This window comes from Nelumbo nucifera, chromosome 7 (assembly GCF_055504915.1).
Source record: "Nelumbo nucifera cultivar China Antique chromosome 7, China Antique-T2T, whole genome shotgun sequence".
Classification (NCBI taxonomy): domain Eukaryota; kingdom Viridiplantae; phylum Streptophyta; class Magnoliopsida; order Proteales; family Nelumbonaceae; genus Nelumbo; species Nelumbo nucifera.
In genome coordinates this window covers 41040212-41063065 of record NC_142655.1, presented here as the reverse complement: position 1 = coordinate 41063065, position 22854 = coordinate 41040212, and the positions used below count along the sequence as shown (strand labels likewise).

Here is a 22854-nt window from a genome sequence, read left to right as displayed (position 1 = left end):
ATTGAATACCGTCTATGATGGTAGCTTTGCAGAGTTTTGCGCCTCCAACTTGCTAATAGAAGTAGCAAATTGATTGATTTGGTTCCCTAAGTTCTGGATGCTGGCCCTTGTTTCCTATTGGAATTGTTGAGTGTTAGTCGCAAGAGCCTTAACGATCTCATCTAAAGACATACCTGAACTTGAGGGTTGATTTTGAGCATGGGTATGTGCTAGAATTGGAGGTTGTCTGTTGAAAGCTTGAGACTGGAATCTCTGTGGCCCTCCTTGATTTCTGTAGCTCAGATTGGGATGATCCCTCCACCCAGAATTGTAATAGTTGGAATAGGGATCATACTTGCATTGAGGTTGGCCTAGAAATCCTCCTATGGCATTGACTTGCTGCATCGAACCATCTTGTAATGATGGGCACATATCCGTAGGATGCCCAGGAATCGAGCATATGCCACAGACCCTTGCTGTTTGTAATTGCCCTACAGCCAATTGATGAACCCAAGTAGTTAGATCAGATATTTGACTTTCCAAATTAGAATGGCTTACCTCATTAAGACGTCTGATAGCACCATCTGTTCTTGCTCCAAATTGTTGGGAATTTTCGGCCATGTTGGAAATCAATTTCTTAGCCGCTTCGGGTGTTTTATTGACCAAGGCTCCTCCAGTAGCTGCATCTACCATACTTCTATCCATAGGTTGGAGTCCTTCATAGAAGTATTGGATTAATAGTTGTTCAGGTATTTGGTGGTATGGGCAGCTAGCACAAAGTTGTTTAAATCTTTCCCAATACTCGTATAGTGTCTCACCACTAAACTGTCGAACCCCACAAGTCTCCTTCCTAATATTTGTAGCTCGTGATGCAGGGAAATATTTATCTATAAACATCCTATTCATCTCATCCCATGTACGTATTGAACCAGGAGGAAGAATGTATAACCAGTCCTTTGCTTTGTATCGTAAAGTAAAAGGAAAAGCTATAAGTTTTATCTGATCCTTAGTCATACCCTGTGGTTTCATGCTCGAACAGACGACATGGAACTCTTTAAGATGCTTATGAGGGTCCTCACCTGGAAAGCCATGAAAGACAGGAAGCAATTGAATTAAACCTGATTTAAGTTCAAAAGCTACCTCGAGAGTGGGATAGATTATGCATAAAGGTTGTTGATTCATGATTGGCGCAACCAACTCTCTTAGCGTTCTTTCTCTATCAGCCATCCTTTCTTCCTCTTCGAAAATGGGTCAATCACAAGTTGTCAAATCAATATCAGAATTCACCCTTGGAGGTGAATGGTCCTTCCTTTGTTTTGCCTCCTTTCTCAATCAACGGGTGGTTTTCTCAATTTCAGGGTTATATTCTAGTTCACCTTGGTGAGGAGCACGAGTCATAAAACAAAGGAGGTTAACACAAACAGAAGGTACAAAGCTAAGAAATTAAAGTAGCTCCACAGCAACGGCGCCAAAATTTTGATGTGTTGTTGAAGCCCTCAAAATTAATTCTAGTCCCACCTTACTATAAACTTGTAGTAATTGTGGTACCAGGTCGAATCCCACAGGGAGCCAGTAATTAATTTCTCAGCCAAATGCGCAATATGAAAAGTGGGAAATTTGAATAATTAAAATTCTAAAATAACAAAAGAGCAAATAACAACTAATAAGGAAAATTCAGTCTTACCAAATTCTTATCCAAGGGTTCAGATTGAGTCAATTGGTCATTGATCATAGTAAACTTCAGCAGTCTTGCAATTCAAGTATTTAACCTTAGGATTTATTAGGATAGCCATAATAAACCTCGTGTTTTCTTGAATTAGTTGACCAAACCCAACATTCGATCAACACTTATCATTAACCGATTGGGTACGATAGCGTTCCATATCAATTAATGATAGCAATAACCTTTATGAAAACAGTTAAACCAAAATAACAATAATTGAGATAGCTGCAATTATCAAATCTTGTTCCGTTGATTCCCCTTAGGTTAAAACATGCTAATACATTTGTCAAAGGCTGTCATGAACAATTGACCCAAAAAGATAATAACCTAATTGCTACTTATACCACTATTTGCGACAATTATGGATCATCGAACCATGGATAGTAGTAGGAAGATCAACATTAATTAATTTGTCAAACTAATTAACATTAACATCCATAAGAACATGCACAAGAATCAATGAATACTTGAATTAAAAGCAAGAATTTAAATTAAACACAGAACCTCATGATGACACAATTGAATCAAAAATCCCCCTTGAATCAGAAAAGAAAAGCTTAGCCGCTCATGGTTGTTGATTCCTTCTTGCTCTGCTTCCCAGATGGATGGATTGATCTTCTGAATTGATTGAGTGCTGAAGCTAGTCCGCCCCGCCCCCCCTCTCCCCCTTTATATATCCGTAAGGAGAGGGTTGTTTTCCAACTTCCTTTAGGAGATTATCCTCAGAATTAGAAAGTCCTAATTGGTTTTGAACTAATCCTATCCTATCTCTTATCTAGTGATTTAATCTCAATCATTTTATCCTTCTAGGATTACATTTGAAAATTAAATCTGATGGGAGTCTTTATTCTTGAATCCGAGTTGGGCTCTTTAATAACTTGGGCCACTACAAGACTTTCGTGCGAATTGGGCTTCAGTTGTGAAATGGGCTTTACTAGGAATTCTCTCCGACTTTGGGCCCGATTTTGACCTTGATACAGATTGAATCTGTCGAAACCCAAAACATGAGAGTTGTGGATTTCTCCCTTATCTTTCCAGTGCATCTTGAATCATCCAAATCGAAGTCTGGAGTTGAGATGTATGCCCTGATTACTGAACGGTGCCGAAACTGTGCAAAATCATCCGATTAGCCTTGTTTTCCTCCATTTGCCTTCTTGCTTGCCCTGAATCGAAATACAAGAGTAGTGAGTCCAATTAAGTGCTAATTTAATGTAAAAGAATGAATAATTGGGGATAAAAATATGTTACTTTTTATTCCTATCACCTAATGCTAAGAAGGAAAGGAGAAGGCACCCAATATTATGTAAGGCTGAGATTTAATAGCTAAACGCTGAATTGTGAAGATTAGAAGTTAGGTGGCTCCTTGATGAGAATAAAATTTGTCATAATTTTATCCCTCAATATTTAGTATTTTACACTTAAATGGTACCTAATTAGACTCATTACTCTTGTATTTCGATTCAGGCCAAGCAAGAAGGCGATTGGAAGAAAACAAGGCTAATCGGATGATTTTGCATAATTTGGGCACCGATCAGTGATCTGGGCATAACTCTCAATTCCAGACTCCGATTTGGACAATTCAAGAAGCACTGGAAAGATAAGAAAAAGGCCCACAATGTTTATGTTTTATGTTTTGGAAGAATCAGTCCGCATCAAAGACAAATTCGGAACCAAAGTCGGAGCAATTTCGTAGCAAGGCCCATTTCACAAGTTGAAGCCCATTTCGCAGAAGAGTCTTGAAGCCCGAATTCTTAAAGAAGACCAGTTCGAATTCAAGATCCAAGAGTCCCATTAGAATATAAGTTGAATGTAATCTCAATAAAAGAGTTTTATCAGATTTAAATTCTCAAATTGTAATCCTAAAAAGATAAGAGATAAGAGTTAGGTAGGATAAGTTCAAATTAGACTAGGACTTTCCAGTTTGAGGATAATCTCCTTAAGGGAGTTGGAGAGAAGCCCTCTCCCCAAATCTATATAAAGGGGGGGCGGACCAGCACCCAAGGCATCAATTTCCTCGAAGAGAGCTTCAGTCTTCAGAGAGAGGAATCAGCAACCAAGGAGGAAGAAGCAAGAGTTCGCCCCCTTTCTCATCTGGAAGCTGCGATTTCATCATGAAGTGTTTGTAAGTTTTTATTTCTGGTTGAAGGGTTAGGGAAGTATTGATTCTATAAGCATTGTGAGATCTAATTGATTTTTATTTCAGTTCATTGTTTATGGGTATTCATATATTTTCTACGAATTAACTGTGAGGATTATTTTTGTTGATTAAGCAAGAAGGGCCCCTTGCTCATTCAATGGAAATAATGGTTCCATGAAATCAATACGCCAAACATAAAAAATTTCTATAGCTGGAATAGGATTAAGTGGCATCATGTCTCTTTAGGACATATTCCTGACAGATTGACATCTTAGGAAATTTTGGCTAAAGACATGGGCATCCTTAAATAAACTCGGCCAGTAAAACCCATTCTACATAACTTTGGCAATAGTTTTCTTTCTCAAAACGTGCCCCCATAAGCTAGAGTATGACAATAGTTAAGAATGCTTTGGTGTTCAGACTCGAGGACACATCGTCGGATCACTTGATCCGAACAGATATGAAATAGCTCGAAATCTTCTCAAAAGTAGTATTTGAGTTGGGAAAAGAATCTGTCTTTCTCATTCTTAGACCACCCCTTGGGAATTTTACCTACTGCTATGTAATTGACAATATGGGTACCATGGGGAGCACAATGAGAGACAGGTAAAAGGTGCTCATCTGGGAAGGAATAGTCATGGATGGGCTCTATCTTTTCAATTTGAATTTGGGATAGATGATCAGCTACTACATTTTTAGAGCCCTTTTTATCCTGAATCTCAAGGTCAAATTCTTGCAATAGAAGGATCCATCTGACGAGCCTAGGTTTGGCCTCTTTCTTAGACAACAAATGTCTTAGGGCTGAGTGATCAGAGTATACAACTACTTTGGTGCCTAATAAGTATGGACGAAATTTTTTCAGAGCAAACACTACAGCTAACAATTCTTTCTCTGTGGTAGTATAAGTCAATTGGGCTTCCGAGAGGGTATGGTTTGCATAATAGATCACTATAGGACGTTTATTAATGGAGATCGAGGTGCTGGCTAAATGGCTCAAACTAATATTCCCAAATATTCTCAAGATCCTTTGCAAGGAATCGGTGGTCCAATGACTAGGGCAAGGACAAAGAGAATGAAAGAGGCTTTACAAGGCTTAGATCTAGATAACAAAGCTTGGAATCCATGACATAAGACCAAGGCGCATGGACATGATAAGGAAAGGCCCAATCCGCATGATAAGATGTATTGATGGGCTTGTTTTGTCTTGTTATGTTTGATGGGCTTGTTTTGTTTTGTTTTGTTTTACTTTGACTTTTCTATGCTTAGTTATCATTAGTTGTAGTCTTTTAGAAGGATTCCTATATCAAGGCAGATTTGTTTTCCTAAATTAAAGGGATCCTCATTAGTTAGGAGTTTCCTCATAAGATAATGATATTAAATGATTAGATTAGGAGTTTCCTTATAAGATAAGGATGTTTATATGCCTATATAAAGGCTACAACTATGTAAAACGAGATCATCAATAATATAAAGGTATTTTCAGCAAGCTTAGCTTTACCTTCTTGTGGTCTTGGTATAATACAATATCTTGACTTATCAAGGGAGTGATCAACCTTTGTGGCGTCTTCAAGATTGGATTATTTAAGGACTTAGTTTCCTTAAGGTTCTAATCTGATCAACTACAACTTGTTTTATAGCTTTTGGGTGCGCATAACAACTTGATTCAAGAGTTCCTAGAGTAGGTCGTCTAGTGGGTTCTTATCATTTATCCACCCTTTGTCCCAAAACAGCTCCAATGGCGTGGTCAGAGGCATCACACATGATTTCAAAGGGCAAAGACTAGTCGGGAGGTTGCAGAATTGGAGCCTTGGTCAGTGCCCCTTTCAAGTACTCAAAGGCCTTAAGACATGCGCTATCAAAGCTGAATGAGACATCTTTTGCTAGAAGGTTGCATAATGGTCTAGAAATTTGGGAGAAGTCCTTAATAAATCATCGATAGAAGCCAACATGTCTAAGAAAAGAACGGATTTGCTTGACAGAAGTGGGAGGTGGAAGTTTAGAGATTAGGTCAATTTTTGCTTTATCCACCTCAACACTCCGTTCAAAAACTATGTGGCCTAAAACAATGTCTTCTTTGACCGTAAAATGACTCTTCTCCCAACTAAGGACCAAGTTTGTCTCGATACATCATAGATGAACTTTTCGTAAGTGTTCGAGACATGATTCAAAGGAATCCCCAAAGACCGAGAAATCATCCACAAATATTTCCAGGAAATCACCCACCATTTCCAAAAAAATTATCGTCATACACCTCTGAAAGGTTGTAGGTGCATTACATAATCCAAACGGCATCCGTTGGAAGGAGAATGTTCCATAAGGGCAGGTAAAAGTTGTTTTCTCTTGGTCTCTGGGGTAAATGTCCACTTGGTTGTACCCAGAATACCCATCTAAGAAGCATAAACATTTTTGCCTGGTGAGTTTTTCTAAAATTTGGTCAATGAAGTGCAAAGAGAAGTGGTCTTTTTTTGTGACTGCGTTGAGTTTCCTAAAGTCGATGCACACTCGCCATCCCATGGTAAGTCGGGTAGGGATGACTTCACCTTGATCACTAGTGACCACGTTGAGTTCAACTTTCTTTGGAACCACTTGTGTAGGACTTACCCAACTGCTATCCGAGATCGGGTAGATAACACCCGCATCTAACCACTTAACTACTTTTTGTTTGACCACCTCCCTCATATTTGGGTTCAACCTTCTTTGCATCTCCCTACTAGGTTTGGCACCTTCCTCTATGTAAATATGGGGCATATAGATGAACAGACTAATACCCTTCAGATCAGCTACTAACCAACCAATAGCACCCCTATACTCCTTTAGTACATCAATCAGTTTCTCTTCCTATCTAGGGGTTAAGTCTGCGGCTATGATCACTGGTAGTGTTTGGTCGGGTCCTAAAAACACATACTTAAGGGAGTCTAGTAAGGGAATTAGTTCCAGTTGTGGGGGAGATTCCAAAGAAGAAACAGGTGGTTCACCCTTTAGTTTTGGTAGAGGTTCAATAGTAGGCCAAGATTGAAATGGGTGAGGAGACTTCATTAAGGCATTAACTTCCTCCGTCGGGTCATCTATTGTGACCAGATTGGTTTCTCTAGGGTTTCTTTCTGCATCTATCGTACAACAATTCTTATTCTTTTCTGGGTAGGCAGAAGGACTTCTAGACTCATACAGGTCTTCACACTTTTCCTCCCATTGAAAAGCTGAGGTTTCTTTAGCATTTTATAATTTTGGGGTATTAAAGGTTGTAGGATCTTGGTATTGGGGAAGACCTAAGGATTCATCTCTAGGGTTTACAACTGGTTGACTAAGCATTGAATTATTTTCCCATAGCAGGTTAGCTTCCCTAACCTGAGTTACTTGGCTCTATAATTTTAGGATTGATTGTTGTTGAGCTAAGATCAGGTGTTGGAGTTACAAAAACCTATCATCAAATGAATCGGTTTGATAAGGTTGAACCAGTTGGGTCATAGGGTAATCACTATACTCACAATGAGCCTGGGCTGCAGACCATTGAGAGTACACATCTGGTAGGGTGGTTTCTTGGGATTGGGCCCAATAGGCGAAGCTGGGTTGATTTTTCCACCCAGGGTTATATGGAATAAAGGATGGGGTAAAATTGGGTTGGACAAATCCGTTAGCTACATGTACTTGCTCTGGAATGATCGGTTAACATGGGCCCGCAGTAGGGCATTGGCTCACATGATGGGCCGGGCTTGAACAGATGGAACATGTTGAGTAGGATGACAAGGTTGGTAATTGTTGTCGATATGCAAGGTTGGTAATTGTTGGGACACAAGGTTCCAATCTATTTGTGTCTTAGTTTGGAAGTAGTTTCTCATTCAACACACTCCAACCATTGCAAAATTATTATTATTATAATTTTTTTGTTTTCCTTTTTTTTTGAAATTTAAATTCAAACTCAGCCTTTGAAATTTAAATTCCTAAAATCTAAATTCAAGTTGGAATTTTAATTTTTTTTTAAAGGAAAACAAATCAACCATACGACCTAGGGACTAACCTAGGGTTTCCTAAACTAGTGATTTAACCAATGTGAATCCTTTTAGGTTCACTTGGCTTTACAACACTTTCTTTGGTTGGCCAGGTAAGAGGTGGGGATGTGGAAGGCTCCCCTTGCTCTAACACAGACCTAATTAAGTAACCACAAAACCCGCTTAGGCATAGCCATTTAACCTCTTTCCTCAGACACCAACCACCGGTTATGGAAAATAATTTCAAGCTCTCCTAAAATTCAACACACCTTTGAACCAAATGTGGGGTTTCCCTAAAGGATCTTTCTATCCAAATTTTAAATTAGGGTTAGGGTGAACCGCATGTGAATGGTGGTGATATTTGGGCCAAGGAAAGGTGATGAAATCCCCACCTTATCTTATTTAGGTTAGATGCCCTTAAATGAATTAATGGAAAGACAAAATAAACACAACAAAATGCAACTAACTACAATGCATGAACAATTATTTATAAGATGCAATTCAGCAATATCATAAAAGAATAAAATAAACTAAGCAAGAGAAGCAATTAAAATAATAAAAAGAAAGAAAACCTAACACATTCACAACTAACAAGATAATTTCAGCAATTAAATAAACCTATATGATGCATGTTCTAGAATATCAAACCCTAAATAATGGAATGAAAATGCAAGAGAAATATTCACCAATTTTTTTTCGATTTTTTTTATATTTTTATATTTTTTAATTCAAAATTTAAATTTTTGGAAATTTAAATTTGAATTTTCAAATTCTTAATTTATTTTATTTTTATTTCAATTTTTTATTCAAAACTTTAAGATTTAAATTTTGAAATTTGAAATTCAAATTCAGATTCGAATTAAAATTTAATTTTAAATTCATATTTGAAATTTAAACTCAAATTCGAAAATTTAAACAGATTTGAAATTTTAAATTCAGATTTGAAAATTTAAATAAAGTAACGAATAATTATTGCAAACAGAAAAGAAAGAAAAAAAGTTAATTATGCCTAACAGAATTAACAACTACCAAAAATAAATTCTAACAAACTAAATGCTAATCTAAATATTAAAATGAAAATAAAATGATTAAAAAGAAAATTAGGCAAGAAATAGATAAATTAAGAGAGAAAAAATACAAATCCAAAAATAGTTAAACCAAAAATAAAATAAACAAAAGAAAAAAAATTATGCTGAAATGTTTTTTATTTATATTATTTTTCGTTTTTTTAATAAAAAACACAAATCTAAAAATTAATGAAAGAAATATAGCTGCAAAAATAAAATAAATTATTTTTTTATTTCCTTTTTTTATTTTTATTGCCTTTTTATCTGAAACAGAAGAAAAGAAACGAATCTAAAATTTAAACCGAAAATAAAATAAAATAAAATAAACAAAAGAAAATTATGTTGCAAAAATAAAATAAATGATTTTTTTTTGTTTTTTTTTTAATCTGAAATAAAAGAAAGACACAAACCTAAGAAAAAAATTGAATAAGAAATTAAAATAAAGAAAGAAGAATAGATCTAGAAGCAAAATGGAAGAAAGATAATATTAAAAATAAATAAATCAAATCTAAAAAATTAATAAAAAAATTTGAAAATCACTATTCTACTAAAAAAAGGAGTTTGAAAATAAAAATAAGAAAATGAAAAATAAAATGTAATGACTATACTTCAAGTGCAAACCAATTTCTCTCTTCTCTTCCTTCCCGCCGCAACGCTCTGGTACCCCACCTTTCGCTATTTCATCTTATAGAATAAAAAAGAAACAAGAACTAAACTGAGATAATGGATTAAGTAATAAAACAAAAAAGAAAAATTATAAAACAAATCTAGAAAAAGTAAATAAAAATTTTTCTCCATGCTTCCCCGGCAACGGCACCAAAAACTTGGTGTTTGTTCAGAAGCGCGTCGTTAAACACTTCGGAACACCAGTTTAAACATTTATAATTTTATTCCGATTCTCAAACAACTACTAACACAATAAAGTGATGACAATTGGTCGTATCCATAGTGGAGTGAGGGAAAAATAATTATGTACTTAGATCCGGGAAAAGAGAACGTAAGTGGGAGTTGCAAAAAATAAAATATTAAATAATTAAAAAAATGGAATTCATTAAAACAACATTCAAATAGTACTGAGAATAACAACTGCATAAGAGTAAATAAATAACAGGAATGAAAGAAAAATGTCTGAGAATCCGATCAGAGGTGATAGTCTCTGGATCTCTCCTTCGATCCTCGAACTTCTCGAAATAGGCCTTCCATCTTACATAGCCGAATTTCAGATCTGCAAAAATGAAATGAAACACAAATTAAATCTAATAAAAATAAATTTGCAGGAAGTAAAAAAAAATTAAACTGAAAATTAAAGAACAAAAAATAATTCTAAAACTGAAGAAAAAATGGTTGGGATTTAAATCCAGAGATGGCAGTAGTGGTGTTGGTGAACTGCAAGTAGGAACCCCTCCTCTTGCCTAAGCATCCTCCTCTTCCTCTACCCTTGAACTTCTCAAGATCAGCCTTCCTTCTTACCTGGGTGAATTGACCAACCCCTTCTATAGGGCCCCTGGGACCCTTTTTATAGAGAAGGCTGGATATAACTGGAATTAGAGAGAAAGGTGGGGGCGATAGCTGGGTTTTAGCAAAACTATAGGTGCCCTAGGCTTTAGAATGAAGGGTTAGGATGGTTTTAGGGTGATCCTAAGGCTGAGAAAAAAAGAAGAAGGCATCCAATATTATGTAAGGATGAGATTTAATGGCTAAAGGCTGTATGGTGAAGATTAGAAGTTTGGTGGCTCCTCTAGGCCAATAGTGAACCTAGTTTTGTACCACTTGGACAAACCACCCTGGCTTCAAATAGTAGAACCGGTTAAGATGGTTTGGTCATTTACAAACAAGACCACCTCCAACACCAATTAGAATGGGCTAGAAGAGGTAGGGGCAAACCTAATTCATGAATTAATTGTATTGAAAAATGATTAAGGTCATATAGTTTAATAATGAATTAACAAAATGGTGTGGTCAATCAGTAGCACTGAATTAAAAACTGAATCTCTCCCTTCTACTGTTAGGTAGGTCTCTCTCCTGCTATTGAGCAAGTTTCCCTAAACCTCCCATGCTCATTGAATTTCATTGTTTCATGGTGGACGAAAAATTCTTGAAAGAAACATCAAAGCTTCTTTTACCGCATCCTAATACACCTATCAAAGCAAAAGAAGAAGATTCCTCTCATGGGAATGCATGGCAACGCAGTTTGGTGTTCAAGGTTTTCATGGACAAACCAATAAAGATTGTTGGTTTGAAAGAAATAATCACAAAGTCTTGGAAAGTTGCAAATTCTATGATTGTGGACTTCACAATGGATTCATATCTCATCAAGTCCCCAAATTCCTTCGAGAGATATCAAATACTTAAGAAGCGGCCATGGCTTTTTGAGGATGATCTTCTTATTTTACAGAAACTTGATCCTAACAAACAACCGACCTCCTATAGTTTCACTTATGCTTGTTAGACAATGTATGCCCTTAGCTCCAATCAGAATGATGTACATTATGACATTTAATGTAAATGAATAAAGTACATATTTGGTTCATGTTATTATGGTGTGTTTCTGTGTAATACCCTTAAACTGGACACATATGAGACTCGTGTTAGTTTAGAATCTTCACAGCCGTTGGATAGATCTGGGAAGATTTATCTTGCCAAGGCTAACACTGATGTGCTGCAAAGATGGTTGGGGTGGCTTGTCTCAGTTGCCAGGGTGAGACCTGAGGTACATGCAGTGTGGGTTTTCTTGAAACCCTAAACCGGACCAGAATTCCAATATTGCCCTGGACCTTGGAGATAGATGGGCAAAACTGGAATATTAAACCTGACCCCTAGACTCGATTATGATATTTTACTAGGTGTTGGATTGGGTTGTATTTGATATGCCAATCAGTGAGATCCTTAGAAGGGGTCAAAGCCTGGGTACGTTGGGACAGTCCGAGAATTCATCTGAGTGCGTGATCATAGAGACAAGATTAGCCCCTTTGTCGGACAAAGTGAATGATCGGGGATGCACTCTCTCTGATGGAAACCAAAACTACTGGTAGTTGATTTCAACTGTTGAAATTTGTTTTTTAAAATATATTTATATATAGATATGCATATATATATATATATAAATATATATATTATGGTTTCAAAATGTTTGCAAAAGGTTTTAATTCCCGGGATACATGTGAGTAGAGAGTGCAGCACTGTACCTTGCAACCGAGGGAGAGATCCTCTCTTGTCGGGTAGTGTTTGATCATTATGGGCTGAGAGGTTAAGTGTAAGACCATTGAGGGTAATACCTGATGGGATAATCTTGTATCTGCCCACAGTCCTTGGGTTTTTATAAGATGGCTTGACCCAATGACCATTTAGTGTAAATGTTGGGCTCATTAAGAGCCCATGGTGATGGACTTAGGGGTTCACTATTTTCTACAATGAATTCGACCAGGCCTTGTAACAGAGGCTGGACTGAACCCATGTGGCTGATGTGTAGATCAATGTTTGGGTCCCACGCCATACAAGGATAACCAACTAGGCAGCAGATTGAGGGGCTAGTGAGTAGATAGACTTAATGGGCCTAAAGCCCAATTCGAACTGGCTTAATGAGATTAATTAAAAGGGGGCAGTTTTAGGATTTAGATCAGTAGATAAGATAAGGGATTGTCCCTATCCACTCAGAGAGTTCAGATCCAAATAAAATTTGGATTAGGAAACTCTTAATTAGATTAGGAGGGTTGATCTTTATTTGTAGATAAGATAAGGGATTATCCTTATCTCTTAAAGAGAGTCCAGATCCAAATACAATATTTGGATTAGGAAACTCCTACTGGGATTAGGAGATACTCTCTTTAAAGGCTATAAATTGAGGAGTAGGGAGAACCTCCAACATACAATTCTCAGTTCAGAGATTACAAAGAGAGAAGAATCTGTAGTTCGGCTGCTCATGTCTTCTACTCTTTCCTGCTCTTGCCGCCATACCGGTTTGATCCCCACCTGTGGGAGTGATCAAGAAGTGTTCTTGATATTACCTTTTGGCGAAAAAGGTAATCAGAAGTCGTGCTTACTAGCCCTCCATCAGATTCTTGCTGAAGAGTCATCCTATTGATTCTACTTCATCCTGCACCGTGTCATCTTTGGTGGAAGCAGTCTTTGGATGTTTCCTTGGGCGTGAACACCTTAATTGGAGGTTATTGTTACTTTGTATCAGGTATAACCCTCCACTCCCTTTTGGTTTCACATCTGGTCTGGTTTAGGTTCAAGGTTGATCATTGAAAATGCAGCTTTCTAAAATAGGGAATGTGATTCCCATGTGGGAGAGAGAAATTTTTGAAATTTCGCCCAACCTTCCTGTAGGGTTCGGCCATCCATATGATGGATCTCTCATCCCATCAATGCTGATCTCTAGGTGAAATTACTTGATCTCCCAGTGGTGTACCTGAATGCAAATGCCGCCTGTAATGTGGGATCGGTGTTAGGTAAACCATTTAAGGTGTCATCAAAGGACATGGAGAAATGAGGTCAATTTGCTCAGCTTAAAATTTAGATGGATATTATAGAATCTCTACCTCAATCTATTCCTTACAAATTATTAAATGGAGAGGCCATTCAAGTGCATGTTTAGAACACTAGTTTAAATATTTATAAAACTTTTCCATTCTCAAACAATTACTAATCCAGTAAAGGGGTGAGAACGGGTCATATCCATAGAGAGGTAAGGGAAAAATTAATATAAACTCCAATCCGGACAATAAAACACAAGGGAGAAGTGCAAAAATAAAAAAAAATTAATTAATTAACCTAAGAAAAATATAGAATTCGAACAGTACTAAAAATTAAAAGTGCATAAACAAAAATAAATACAAAAATAAATGAACAAAAGAAAGGGAATAAAAATCTTTAATCCGATCAGAGGTAGCAGTCTCCCGATCTCTCCATTGACCCTCAAACTTCTCGAGCTAGGCCTTCCGTCTAACCTGGCTGAATTGCATATCTGTAGAAAGCAAAACGAAAATCAAATGGAAGGAAAATAAATTGCATAAAGTAAATAACGAACCTGGTGATGAGAAGAGAATTTATCATATTTTTATCCCCAACTACTCTGTCTTTTATACTGAATTAGCACCTAATTGGACTCATATTTCTGTTCAAGGCATGAAAGAAGGCATCAAGAGCAAAGAAAGACAAATCAGATGATTTTTCACAGTTTCGACATCGTTTAGTGATCTGGGCGTAACTCGCGTCTCCGAACTCCGAATGGGCTGATTCAAGACCCACTGGAAAGATCAGTGAAAAAGCCACAACTTTCGTATTTTGGGCTTTTGCTGATTCGGCCTGCATCGAAGTCAAATCCGGGCCCGAAGTCGGGGAAATTTTGTAGGAAAGCCCAATCCGCAGCTGAAGCCCAACTCGCAGAAAAGCCTGGCTGAAGCCCAATTCGTAGAGGAGGTCTATTACGAATCCAAGAACAAGAAACTGAGAAGAGTCATTCCAGACCTAAATTCTTGATGTAATCTTAGAGAGATAAGAGGATTGAGTTCATTAGATAAAAAGATAAGATTATAATTAGGATAGGACTTTCTATTCTTGTAAAGATCAACTTCAAGAGGAAGTAGGAGACCACCCCCTCCCCTTTAAGCTATATAAAGGAGGGGGCAGACCAGCTAAGGGCATCACTGAATCACTCAATTTCTGATTTGAATCAAGAAGCAAGGAGCAATCAGTCAAGAAGGGTTCAAGAAATGTTCAAGAATTCAAGAAACTTCAAGAAGAAGGTGGCGGCAAGAAGAGGAGATCTCAGCACCATGGGCGAATTCAAGAGTTCTTTCTTCCCCTTTGTTTGCTTTAATTCTTCCATCACAAACTAATTTGTTTTTTTGCTAAGGCTATGGAAAGCCTAACCATGTTAATGAATATATTTTTATCTTCTTGATTTATCCAAGATTGTGATTTCCATATAGTCTATGAATTATTGTGCTTATTGCAATTAAGAGGTTGGCCACCTCTTAATTGATGTGAGTTATGTGAATGAATTGAGAGAGGAATTCACATAATTGACAGAATAATTCATAGTGTGAATTGAATGATATATAGAGATATATATACATGATTCATCTGAATTTAATGGTTTTCTTGGACTTAATGCACTTCCATCTTGAGAGCTCTACTCGAGAGATCAAAGGGTTACCTGATGGGTGTAGGTTTAGTATATCTCGAGAGAGAATATTAAATAAATTTGGAAAAATCTCAACTTATGGGAATGACAATTAGTCTTGGATAATCAGGCTCATCAATATTCATTACATTGGTTAGGTGGACCAAAAGTCCTAGCGATTTCATCATTTGCATATTCGATTAGTGATCACCCTTGTTTTTATTTTCTTTTTCTAGTTTTTATTTTCAATAATTCTTGCTCAAATCTGAATTTCGATTATCTAAATAATTAGGGAAGACTGTGGTTCTAATACTTATTTTGTTAAATCCCCGTGGGAATGATATTATTATACTACTTGATAACTAGTGCACTTGCTAGGGTTATATATTTATAGCTATCACCTGGAATTGAAAAGAACAAAAATTAAATCTAAATTAAAGCAGAAATGGTTGGGATCCGATTCTAGAGGTGGCAGTAGTGGTGTTGGTGAACTGCAAGTAGGAACCCCTCCTCTTGCCCGGGCGTCCTCCTCTTCCTCTACACTTGAACTTCTCAAGATCAGCCTTTCGTCTTACCTGGGAGCAGCATCCAACCCTTTCTCAGGAACCTTTAGGTCCTTTTTATAGAGAAGGGTGGATAAAATTGGGATTAGAGAGAAAGAGGGGGCGACAATTGGGTTTTAGCAAAGATATGGGTGCCCTAGGGTTTCTAATGAAGGGTTAGGATGGTTCTGGGTTGTTCCTAAGGCTGAGAAGAAAAGGAGAGGGCACCCAATATTATGTAAGGCTGAGATTTAATGACTAAAGGCTGAATGGTGAAGATTAGAAGTTAGGTGGCTCCTAGGGTTAGAATGCTAAAAAGAGAGTGCCCTAGAATGGATGGTCGAGATTAGAAGGGATGGAAGGTGAGGATTTAGCAAATAGGGGTGGCTAGGGTTTGTTAAGAGTGAAAAGATCGAGTTAAAAGGCACCCTAGGATTTGCTAAGGCATGGGGAGCATGCAACATACAACACAGAAGTCCCTTTTCTTCTTATTTGAATTTAAAATTTTGAGTTTAATTTCAAATGTAGATTTTGAAATTTAAACTTAACATTTGAAATTTTCTCTTTTTTTTATTATTTTTTTGATTTTTGATTTTCTCTTATTTTTTTTTAATTCGAAATTTAAATTCAAATTCAGATTTTAAAATTTAAATTCAAATTTGAATTTTTAATTTTTTTTTGCAAACAAATAAAGCACACAACCTAGGGCTGACCTTGGGTTCACTTGAAATTACACCACTTCCTTTGGTTAGATAGGTAAGAGGTGGGGAAGTGGGAGGATCCCCTTGCTCTCGCAAGGACCTAATTAAGTAATCACAAAACCTTATTAGGCGTAGCCGTTTAACCTCTTTCCTTAGACACCAACCGCCGGTTATGGAAAGTAATTACAAGCTTCCCTAAAATTCAGCACACTTTTGAACCAAATGTGAGGTTTCCCTAGAAGATCTTGCTATCCAAATTTTAAATTAGGGTTAGGGTAAACCGCATGTGAAGGGTGGTGATTTTTGGGCCAAGGAAGGGTGATGAAATCCCCACCTTATCTTATTTAAGTTGGGTGCCCTTAAGTGGGTTAATGAAAAAACAAAATAAACAAAACAAACGCAGCTAACTACAAAGCATGAACACTTATTTCTAAAATGAAATTCAGCAATTAAACCTAAAATAATAAAACAAACAACTAAGCAAAAGGAACAATTAAAATAATAAAAAGAGCACCTAACACATTCACAACTAACAATAATAATTTCAGCAAATAAATAAACCTATATGATGTATGCTCTAGAATATCAAACCCTAAATAATGGAATGAAAATGCAAGAAAAATATTTAGAAATTATTTTTCGATTTTTTTTAAATCAAAATTTAAATTTTTGGGAGTTTAAATTCAAATTCAGATTTTGAAATTTAAATTCCTAAAATTTAAATTTGAATATATTTTTTAATTTTTTAACTTTTTTTTTCTTTTCAATTTTTTTAATTAAAAAATTTAAAATTTAAATTTCAAAATTTGAAATTCAAATTCAAATTCAAATTCAGATTCAAATTAAAATTAAAATTTAAATTCAGATTTGAAATTTAAACTCAAATTCGAAAGTTTCAATAATTTCCTATATAGCAATTAATTATTCAATTAAACAACTAAAAGAAAAGAAATTAAATAAAGCAACAAATAATAATTGCAAAAAAAAAAATAAAACAACAATTTATTGTGCTAAATAGAATTACAACTACCAAAAATAAATTCTGACAAACTAATTGCTAATCTAAAAATTAAACTGAAAATAAAATGATCAAAAAGAAAATTATGCAAGAAATAGATAAAATAAAAGAAAAATACAAAACTAAAAAAAATTAAAACAAAAATAAAATAAAAAAAGAAAAAATATATGAAATTTTTTAATTTATATTTTTTCATTTTTTATAAAAGAAAAACACAAATCTAAAAATTAATACGAAAATAAAATTAATGAACGAAAAATATGCTACAAAAATAAATAAAATAAAATAAATGATTTTTTTTTTGTTTTTTAAATCTGAAATAAAAGAAAAACACAAACCTAATAAAGCAAAAAAATCGAACAAGAAATTAAAATAAAGAAAGAAGAATAGATTTAGAAACAAAATGGAAGAAAGATAATACTAAAAAAAATAAATCAGATCTAAAAAAAAGTAATAAAAAAATTTGAAAATCACTATTATACCAAAAAAAGGAGTTGAAAAATAAAAATTAAAAAATTAAAAATAAAATGGAATGACTACACCTGAAATGCAATCCAATTTCTCTTCTCTTCTCTTCTCTCCCGCAGTCCCGCAATGCTTCGGTACCCCACCTTTCGCTATTCCGTCCTGCAGAATCAAAGAGAAACATGAATTAAAATGAGATAACGGATTAAGTAATAAAATGAAAATAAAAATAATTAAACAGATCCAGATAAAGTAAATAAAAAATTTTCTCTTTGCTTCCCTGGCAACGACGCTAAAAACTTGGTGTGTTCGGAAGAGTGTTGTTAATCACTTCGGAACACCAGTTTAATTATTTATAAAACTTTTCCATTCTCAAACAATTACTAAAGCAATGGGGTGAGAATGGGTCATATCCACAGAGCAGTAAGGGAAAAATTAAAATAAACTCCAATCCGGACAATAGAACACAAGGGGGAAGTGCAAAAATAAAAAAATTAATTAATTAACATAAGAAAAATATAGAATTCGAATAGTACTGAAAATTAAAAGTGCATAAACAAAAATAAATACAAAAATAAATGAACAAAAGAAAGGGAATAAAAATCTTTAATCCGATCAGAGGTAGCAGTCTCCCGATCTCTTCATTGACCCTCGAACTTCTCAAGCTAGGCCTTCCGTCTAACCTGGCTGAATTGCAGATCTGCAGAAAGCAAAATGAAAATCAAATGGAAGGAAAATAAATTGCATAAAGTAAATAACGAACCTGGAATTGAAAAGAATAGAAATTAAATCTAAAGTAAAGCAGAAATTGTTGGGATCCGATTCTAGAGGTGGCAGTAGTGGTGTTGGCGAACTGCAAGTTGGAACCCCTCATCTTGCCTGGGCGTTCTCCTCTTCCTCTTCCCTTGAACTTCTCAATATCAGCCTTTCGTCTTACCTGGGAGCAGCATCCAACCCTTTCTTAGGAGCCTATAGGTCCTTTTTATAGAGAAGGGTGGATAAAATTGGGATTAGAGAGAAAGAGGGGGGAGGCAGCTAGGTTTTAGAAAAGATATGAGTGCCCTAGGGTTTCTAATGAAGGATTAGGATGGTTCTGGGTTGTTCCTAAGGCTGAGAGGAAAAGGAGAGGGCACCCAATATTATGTAAGGCTGAGATTTAATGACTAAAGGCTGAATGGTGAAGATTAGAAGTTAGGTGGCTCCTAAGGTCCTGCTAGGTTGGCAAGGCCGAACTAGATAAGCCATGGTAGACATCTACATGAGATGAGATGTTTAGGGTGAGTTGTGTAGGACAAATTAAAGAGAATCTGACGACCTATGAGAAACCGAATTCAGAGGCCTTAAGCTGGTTCCCTAGGAAGGAGCACTTCGATGCTCAAGTCAATAAGTAAGGGAAGGGTAGTCAGCTAGGCTTAGCTGGTCTGAGATGAACAAACCTGAAGAACAAGAGAGCTAGAGTGTTGAGAGAATCAAGAGAGAGAGACCTCATGTTTTGTGCCCTTAAATACCCGTTGGGTGGTGCCGTTGTGCTCCTCACTTTTTGGGATGTGTGGTGTGGATCAAGATGGCCTTTGGCCGAGGTCTTGGGGCAATTTTGTGCCCCTCGTCATGGGAGGCCATGTGGTGGTCGTTGTTCTCCATGTATCCCATCTTGGACCAAGGTTTCTGTTATGCATTGCAACAGCTGCCTCTAACATGATGGTGCATCACATCGCCAATATGGGAAAGCTCATGGCCAACTCTTTAGCCACGTCAGTGTCCACGTGGTAATTCAACCAATCTGGGGTATAACCCCATCACCAACCCCTCAGTTCTGAAGTTGAGGAGGGAGGTTCTTGGCCGAAGTCTAGAGGATGAGCTCTTAAGATGCTCAACTATGGAACTTGGTTGTGCCTTGGAGTTGTGGTTGAGCCACGTGAATCATGGTTGGACTGGTCTTGAAACAATGATCATGGGCAACGGGAGAAGATTTGAACTTTGATATTTGAATGGGTGGCCTTCAGGTCATGTCGTTTCATCTTTTCGAGCTCATGCATGTGCACGAAGTGCGGGGCTCAATCTAGGCCATCGACTAACCTTGATCTGACCATTGGCTATCCCTATATAAGGTGAAAGGTGAGCTATTTCACATTGTCATTTTAAGTGGAAGCGCTTGAGAGTTCAGCTAGGGTTCTCATCCTGGGTTGTCTTCATCCTCAACCGTGCAGGTAATTTGTTGTTTGTTTGATGATGACTTTCTAGTTCTGAATTTTGGTACAACCCCATCACCAACCCCTCAGTTCTGAAGTTGAGGAGGGAGGTTCTTGGCCGAAGTCTAGAGGATGAGCTCTTAAGATGCTCAACTATGGAACTTGGTTGTGCCTTGGAGTTGTGGTTGAGCCACGTGAATCATGGTTGGACTGGTCTTGAAACAATGATCATGGGCAACGGGAGAAGATTTGAATTTTGATATTTGAATGGGTGGCCTTCAGGTCATGTCATTTCATCTTCTCGAGCTCACGCATGTGCACGAAGTGCGGGGCTCAATCTAGGCCATCGACTAACCTTGATCTGACCATTGGCTATCTCTATATAAGGTGAAAGGTGAGCTATTTCACATTGTCATTTTGAGTGGAAGCGCTTGTGAGTTCAGCTAGGGTTCTCATCCTAGGTTGTCTTCATCCTCGACCGTGTAGGTAATTTGTTGTTTGTTTGATGATGACTTTCTAGTTCTGAATTTTGGTAGATTAATAGTTTGTCTGTGCTATTTGCAAAGTGTTTGCTTGGTCATTCATGTTGGATGAAGAGAATGTCTTGGTTCATTGAAGGCATGGAGGGTAAGTTGAAGACTGCCCACTTGTAGTTGGAGACAGAGAAGGTCAAGGCAAAGGCCAAGGAGAAGAAGCTTCACCATTGGATCATGGAGTTGAAAAAGCAGCTGTCAATGGTTGTAGAGCCTATTGTGAAGGCGACCGAAGAGGCAAGTTTATGTGCAGCTGGGGAGGCTAGAGCCTGAACCATCGAGGAGTTCTACACCTTGAAACAATATTAGTAGGAGTTGGATGACTACTTTGCTGACTCCGATGTATTTTGCTTCACACGCTGTCAAAGGAAAGTGGTTGATGTGTTTCTAGAGGTAGCCAAGGCAATCTTTGGCATTGCATCCTTCGCACAGAACGAGCCAGAATTTAAAGGGATGAGAGATCCATCATATGGACGCCCAAAGAATTGCGGAATAAGGGGCGAATTTCGCAAATTTATCTCTCCCTTCAACTAGGAATCGTATTCCCTATTTAGAAAATCATATTTTCAAGGATCAATCTTGAACCATAAACTGAACCGGATCTGAACCAAAAGGAGTGGAAGAGGATTATACCTGATACGGAGAAATACTATCTCCCAATGGAGGTGTTCACGCCCAAGAAAGGATCCAAAATCTGCTCCCACTGAAGATGGCGCAGTGAATGATGGAGCAGAATCAACAATGTTCTTCAAAAGAACTTGACCCTTCGCAAGAATCAACTGGACAGCTTGTGAGTACAGCTCCAACCAATCTTTTCCCAAAAGATTGAGATCAAGATCAAATCTTGATTGCTCCCAAGAACTGGAGATCGAACTGAAGGAATGGCAATGGCAGGAAGGTGGCGGCAGGAGAGAATTCGCAGTATGCAGGAAATCTCTCAATCTCTCTTTCTTTAAGAGAAGAATGCTGTTGATGATCATAAAAGGCTGCCGCCCCCTTCCCCTTTTATAATCTCAAAGGGGTCAGCTCCTAATCAGATCAGGAGTTGCTAATTCAAATCATATTTGGGTTAGAAGTCCCTTAGTGATAAGGGATAATCCTTATCTTATCTGCAGATCAGATCAGCTATCTCCTAATATAATTAGGAGGTTTCTAGATCTAAATCTCATTTAGATCTTGGACTCTCTGAGTGGATAGGGTCTAAGCCCAATCCTTTTAGCTGACCCACTTCAGAATTCGCCCCCTTTAAATGACTGATTAAATCCGCCCAATTCGAAATGGGCTTAAGGCCCATTTAAGGTTATGTACTCAAAAAACCTTCCAAACTACTGCCCAGTTGGGCTTCCTTGTATGGCGTGGGACCCAAGCATTGATCTACACATCAGCCACATGGGTTCAGCCCAGCCTTTGTTACAAGGCCTGGCCGAATGCACTGCTGAAGACAGTGTACCCCCTGAAACCCATCAAATGGGCTCTATGGGCCCAACACTTACACTAAGTGGTCCCTGGGCCAAGCCACCTTGTAACACCCAGGGACTGTGGGCAGATGCAAGATTAGCCCATCAGGTGTTATCCTCAATGGTCTTACACTTAACCTCTCAGCCCATAATGATCATACACTGCCCGACAAGAGAGGACCTCTCCCTCGGCTGCAAGGAACAGTGTTGCACTCTCCACTTATATGGATCCCGGGAATTAAAACCTTTTGCAAACCTTTTAGAAACCATAACATATATACTTTTATATCTCATATAAAATATACTTTGCAAAAAACAAATCTCAACGATTGAAATCGGCTACCGGCAGTCTTGGCTTCCATCAGTGAGAGTGCATCCCTGATCATTACCTTTGTCCGACAAAGGGGCTGATCCTGTCACTATGATCACCCACTCAGATGAATTCTCGGACTGTCCCAACATACCCAGGTTTTGACCCCCGCTAAGGATCTCACTGATTGGTACATCAAAGACAGCCCAATCCGACACCTAGTACAATATCATAATCGAGTCTAGGGGTCGAGTGTAACTTTCCAGTTTTGCCCATCAATCTCCAAGGTCCAGGGCAATACTGGAAATCTGGTCCAGTTCAAAGATTCAATTAATCCTACACTGTATGTGCCTAGGGTCTCACCCTGGCAGCTGAGACAGGCCACCCCAACCGACTTGGTGGCACCACAGTGTCAGCCTTGTCAGGATAGGTCTCCCCAGACCAACCCACTGGCTGTGAACATTCTAAACTAACACGAGTCTCATTAAGTGTCCAGTTTAAGGGTATTACACAGAAACATACCAAGGGAACATGAATCAAATATGTATCTTTATTCATTTACAATAAACTCATAAAGTACATCATTTTGATTGAAGCTAAGGGCATACAAAACTGTCTAA

General features: G+C 37.3%; 1 pseudogene; it reads right to left on the bottom strand.

Moving 5' to 3' along the window:
- LOC148790410 (uncharacterized) overlaps positions 1–22854 on the bottom strand; it is a 33906-nt pseudogene that overhangs the window by 3957 nt on the left and 7095 nt on the right.